This window comes from Engraulis encrasicolus, unplaced genomic scaffold (assembly GCF_034702125.1).
Source record: "Engraulis encrasicolus isolate BLACKSEA-1 unplaced genomic scaffold, IST_EnEncr_1.0 scaffold_35_np1212, whole genome shotgun sequence".
Taxonomy (NCBI): domain Eukaryota; kingdom Metazoa; phylum Chordata; class Actinopteri; order Clupeiformes; family Engraulidae; genus Engraulis; species Engraulis encrasicolus.
Window position 1 is genome coordinate 195871 of NW_026945654.1, and position 6630 is coordinate 202500.

Genomic DNA, 6630 nt, shown 5'->3' on the forward strand with positions numbered 1-6630 from the left:
TTCATTCTCCGTTATTACTACAATGGAGTCATCAAGGAGAGTTTCCTTCATTTTGAATGTGCGGAGAAGCTGGATGCAGCAGGGCTTACATATAAAACTGGAACGTCATGGTCTTGACTATAAGAACCATCTCATAGGCCAGGCATACGATGGTGCAGCCGTTATGAGTGGTAAACACTCAGGCGTACAGGCACGCATTAAGGAGAAGGCAAAATATGCCTTTTACATTCACTGTAGTGCACACTGTCTTAATTTAGTCCTATTGGATGTGGTCAAAGCAGTCCCGGAAGCAGCAGAGTTCTTTGCGTTGCTACAAAGTCTCTATGTTTTCACCTCATCATCATATGTGCATGCTAAATGGCTGGCTGTTCAGAAGAACATGTATGGGAACACGAGAGAGTTACAGCCATTGAGTGACACTAGATGGGCATGCCGATTTGTAGCCTTGCGCAACATAATGGATAGGTTGCCTGCAATCAAACAAGTTCTGCAAGAACTAACACAAGAGCGCAGAGGAGAGCAATCTTCTGAGGCCCGTGGTCTTCTAGCCCAACTAGACTTGGAGTTTGTGGTACATCTGGTTACATTCAGGAAATTGTTTGGTGAAACAAAAATCCTATCAGACATGCTCCAGGCACCCGAACTCGATCTTTCCACAGCTGTGGATTTAGTTGAGACTTTAGTTCAAACATTGAAAGATTTCAGAGAGGACACATACTTTGAAACATTGTGGCAGGAAGTATTAAATATTTCCAAGCAATGCGATGCTGCCACACAGAATGCAAAAAGGTAGAGGAAGATAAGCTCCAGACTCAGCCATTGTCACATTCTCAGTACTATTGGTCAGAGGGAGCTAGACAAAGATGAAGACACTTTCCGAACTTCATTTTTTTATCCTGTCATTGATAGCATGCTGGCTGAATTGAGCAAGCGCTTCTCAAATATCAACTGTGACTTAATGCGTAGTCTCCGATCACTTAATCCCAAGAGTGCTGATTTTTTGAGGGACACAGCGATGTTTGATTTTGGACGGTTGTATGGGGCCAATATTGACGATCTGGGCCATGAGCTCCATCAATTTAAACGGTTATTAGAAAGAAAAGTACAGCGTGGGCTGAGAGCCAAACTGACAGACACAGTACAATTGGCACGCTTCATTGAACCATACAAGGAAGTTTTCTTTGAGCTATTCAGACTTGTCAAGATATCGTTAGCACTCCCAGTGAGTTCTGCGTCTTGTGAGCGGAGTTTTTCCACATTAAAATTAGTGAAGAGCTACCTCCGCTCTACCATTTGTGGGAACCATCTAAGCAATCTGGGGGTTCTCAGTATATAATCAGCAAGGTCTAAGGCTTTGGACCTTAATGCTTTTGTGGACCGTTTCGCAAGGTGTCACAATGGAAGAATCTTGTTGTTGTAGAGTAGTGTTTCTCAACAGAGTCGGTACAGTCCCCCAGTGGGCATTGAGAAGGATACAGTTGAGAGGGGCTGGTGCTTAGTTGTCATTGGGGGCATTAGTTCATTTTTTTTATTCTAAGGGGGTGCTGGCCATCTTAGGACGAGGTCAAGCGGGCATTAGGAGTCTTATGAGGTCCTGGGGGCTTTTGTCCAAAAATGGTTGAGAACCGTGTGTGTGTGTGTGTGTGTGTGTGTGTGTGTCAGTAACCACCCTATCTGTAGATAAACTGCATTAGAAGGAAAAAGTAAGTACACCCTTGAATTTCTAGCATTTCAGTGTACAAGCCGATTCCAACAAAGTTGTTTTGTGGGAAATACAATGCTGTGCATATATTCCTATTTAAGTGGCCGGTGAGTGTATTTCACAGATGCCCGAGTCTGGCTGCTACCAGGCCTTTCAAAGCAAGAGATACTTTGAATAGAACCTATTTGACAATGTGTAGTAGGTCCTATCGAACACATGGCATCACATTGTGATCCATCAACATCCAGGAGCAGATTATAATAAAATAATTGACATATCTCAGACTGTGTAAGGTTACAAAGTCATGTGTAAATCATCAATTTCGGGCGACAGCAACCTCCCTCGGGCTGGGCCCCCGAGGGGTGGAAACTGAGAGAAGCATCATCACTTTGGGTGCAGTGTCAACTACCACCCTCGGGCTGGGCCCCCGAGGGTTAGGGACACCATAGAGAAGCATCATCACTTTGGGTTCAGTATCAATTACCACCCTCGGGCTGGGCCCCCGAGGGTTAGGGACACCATAGAGAAGCATCATCACTTTGGGTGCAGTGTCAACTACCACCCTCGGGCTGGGCCCCCGAGGGTTGGGGACACCATGGAGAAGCATCATCACTTTGGGTGCAGTGTCAACTACCACCCTCAGGCTGGGCCCCCGAGGGTTGGGGACATCATAGAGAAGCATCATCACTTTGGGTGCAGTGTCAACTACCACCCTCGGGCTGGGCCCCCGAGGGTTGGGGACATCGTAGAGAAACACAATCACTTTGGGTACAGTGTCAACTACCACCCTCGGGCTGGGCCCCCGAGGGTTGGGGACATCGTAGAGAAACACAATCACTTTGGGTGCAGTGTCAACTACCACCCTCGGGCTGGGCCCCCGAGGATTGGGGACATCATAGAGAAGCACCATCACTTTGGGTGCAGTGTCAACTACCACCCTCGGGCTGGGCCCCCGAGGATTGGGGACATCATAGAGAAGCACCATCACTTTGGGTGCAGTGTCAACTACCACCCTCGGGCTGGGCCCCCGAGGGTTGGGGACATCATAGAGAAGCATCATCACTTTGGGTGCAGTGTCAACTACCACCCTCGGGCTGGGCCCCCGAGGATTGGGGACATCATAGAGAAGCATCATCACTTTGGGTGCAGTGTCAACTACCACCCTCGGGCTGGGCCCCCGAGGGTTGGGGACATCATAGAGAAGCATCATCACTTTGGGTTCAGTATCAATTACCACCCTCGGGCTGGGCCCCCGAGGGTTAGGGACACCATAGAGAAGCATCATCACTTTGGGTGCAGTGTCAACTACCACCCTCGGGCTGGGCCCCCGAGGATTGGGGACATCATAGAGAAGCACCATCACTTTGGGTGCAGTGTCAACTACCACCCTCGGGCTGGGCCCCCGAGGATTGGGGACATCATAGAGAAGCACCATCACTTTGGGTGCAGTGCCACTTGCCAACCTCGGGCTGGGCCCCCGAGGGTTGGGGACATCATAGAGAAGCACCATCACTTTGGGTGCAGTGCCACTTGCCACCCTCGGGCTGGGCCCCCGAGGGTTGGGGACATCATAGAGAAGCACCATCACTTTGGGTGCAGTGCCACTTGCCATCCTCGGGCTGGGCCCCCGAGGGTTGGGGACAGCAGAGCACTGTCGAGTCAAGAGCAGTGCAAACTACCACCCTCGAGCTGGGCCCTCGAGGGTTGGAAAAACCAAATAGAAGCACTACCAATTATTTTTTATAATTATCTGCTCCTGAATGTTGATGGATCACAGTGTAATGTCATGGGTTCGATAGGACCTACTACACATTGTCAAATGGTTCTATTCAAAGTATCTCTTGCCTGGTAGCAGCCAGACTCGGTCATCTGTGAAATATAACTCAGTTGTCTAAAATAATATGACTACAGGTAATCAAAGATACGTCCTAATTTAATAAAAACATTCTCATGGCACAGGAGTTCCTGTAAGAAATTACAAAGGGTGCACTTACTTCTTTTCCTACCTTAGTGTGTGTGTATTGCTGCAACATCGTGTTAATACTTCAAAATATGAAGATTAAATAGTTCCAGTTTGAAAGTGTGTTTGCCTCCCCACATATGCTGTGTAGATGCTATAGGATGTGTGACATAGAGGAGTACGGTTTTATATTAAGAGCCCAAAATGTGAAATACCAGCATACTTCTTCTGTAATACATGATCAGTTATCCAGTGATACCTTGTTCAGAGTCATGAAATGTTAAGTAATACATATTGTAAGTTCCAGGAGGAGAATGTAGCCTACAATGTCCAGTTGTTGTCAGTGGCAAATATTCAAATATATAAAATGTATTTACATTATTAAGCAGTGTTGGAAGATTGAATATGTTTTACTATTTTAAGATGACGGGCAGCATGCATCATTTTTCTGCTTGTCTTTACTGTGGCTGTCCTAAGATTTGTTCACATTTGTTTTTACTCATATTAAAGTAAATTGGCAATGTCACCCGGTTTGATGGAGTGTTGTTTTTGGTGTAAAGCACAATGATGATAAAAATGTATTGATCAGGGATGAAATTTTATTCATATAATCACACTTGGTAAAGAATGCATTGCTCTGTGTTATAAATACATTTATTAATGATTACTTGAATTTACGTAATTTTATAATAATAATAATAATTATTATTATATATATATTAAAACCAAGCTTAACAAAACAGAAGCTGTCATGTGGTGGGTGGTCCTACTCTGACCATGCATGTTGAACAATGATACAGTAAGTTGAAGCTTCTGTGTAAAATGAATGTTTCTTTGGTCATTTATGGTACATTGGCGCCATCTATTGGCCATTTGTGAATACGGCAGGGTTAGTAGTGGGGCCGTTTTTATTTCGTGATCTCGCATGTAATATAATAATTATCAAAGAATTATCTGCCTTTTGCCTGTCTTATATGTATTATGCTCAGTTTTGCCAGCTGTATGATATTTAATCCCCCCCTGTATGATGATGTATGATCAATAATAAAAAAACGCCCCCTTAGGCGTGAGTTCTCAAAAAAAAAAGCTGGAAAATATGGTGAAATACGAGCTATTGAGTTGTATAACGTATTTAACACATACACCAAATTAATTATCTAAAATAAATATGTTTAAAATAGTTTTGAGCCTTTATATGTTAATTGGGCAATGGGCACAATAACAATAGGTCTAATTATGAACTTGCTCAAGTCTGAAGCGGCTACCTCTTATGTTTGTCCCCTAAAGCACACCGTAGCCTGGGGTACGTCATCCAGTTTACTGCCAAGGTTCCCTCATACAAAAAAAGCTGCTTACTGCTGCCAGATTTTGTGTTGTTGTGTTTTCAGTCGTAGTGGGGTTTGATATAACATTGATTTGTTTTATCTCCTTATAGCTGAGATAATATAATTAGCGACATATTTTGGATGTGGGTAGTGAGTGACATTACTAATGTCTGAAGAAACGGAAGAAAATATTTTACCATACACGAGATGAATTAGCAATGCAAATCCCCATTGCTAGCAGTAGTTCTACTGAGTGTGGAAACGTTTGGATTAAAGTGGAATACTTGCGAGAAGTCCTGCGATCAAGACAGTGTTTTAAGGTAGGCCGTTTGCTTATTTATTAGCCGGCTGTGGCATGTCAACTTGTGGTGTTTTTGCTGTGAAGAAGTAGTTTCGCTGAAGCAGGTTCAGCTCTTTTTCTTGGTTTGTTGCGCTATGATAGAGTGTGAGATATCGCTGTAAACGGTAGGCTATTTAAATGCAAACATGCCAAAACAACAATACAATGGAGTGCACATTTCGAGTCGCGTGATGCTTGAGTAACCTGTGTGAATGCATTCACCACTTCAGAGTTATTTTGACAGCACTATCTTTAGTAGTACTGTAGTAGGATCGCTGGTTTCGTGGATGGATTTTGGTGAAGGATACCACTGAGCTACTCTGGCAGCGTGCATGCATGTGTTTGACAGTCAACAATCGGCTTTCGTTCAGTCTATGTGTGTGTGTGTGTGTATGTGCGCGCGCGTGTGTGTGACTAGCCTGTGTGGACAACAGCCACTGACGCGTCCATCAAAAAACAAATATCTGTAGCCTGTCTTCAATGTGATGGAAGAGTCACCGGATGCTTGGAAATCGTTCTGTTAATCCACAATTTGTGGATTTAATGTTAATCTTAATGTTTCGCATTTGAGACGCAACGTGCTTAGAATGCTTAGAATGGGGACGACTTATAACGTTATGTGTAACGAAGTAGGCTACCCAAACATACCCACCACACACATTTTGGAGACACAAATGCTTTTTTCCGTCTGTGCCTTTGCTTCTGTTTTGCACTATGATCGAGGTGAAATAACAGTGAAAGTGTGTGTTTAGGTGTGTAGGTGTGTTCATGGTGTGTAGCCTAGGTGTGTAGAAGTTGGCTACATTTGGGGTTCGGTATGGTGGGTGTGCGTGCTTGCGTGAGTGTCTCGCTGCTCAGATCATTCCAATAATAGTAGTAAAAATTACTTCCATCATTATTGACAGGGTCTGACAACGGCCTAATACACGACAGTGGCCTAATACACGAGCCCTCCATTACCGCCTCCTCACATAAATGAATCGCCCCCTTCATATTTCTTTGCTGCCGCCGGGTCTGGTTTAGGTCCAGGTGCTGCGTGTGATCTAACACGTTATTTGTGTATTTCGAGTTGTGCGCGCGCGTGCGCGCGCGTGTGCGTTTGAGAGAGAGCGCACGGTGGTCAGGTAAGTAAAGTCGAAGGATATAAGGTACATGGGCCCCCCTCAAAACATGTGGGCCCCTCTCAGGCCCCTGTGGTAATTTTCTTCTAAAAGCGCCACTGCAAACACACACACACACACACACACACACACACACACACAAAGGGAAATGGCTTGAGGAAGGAGAGAGAGGAGAGATAATG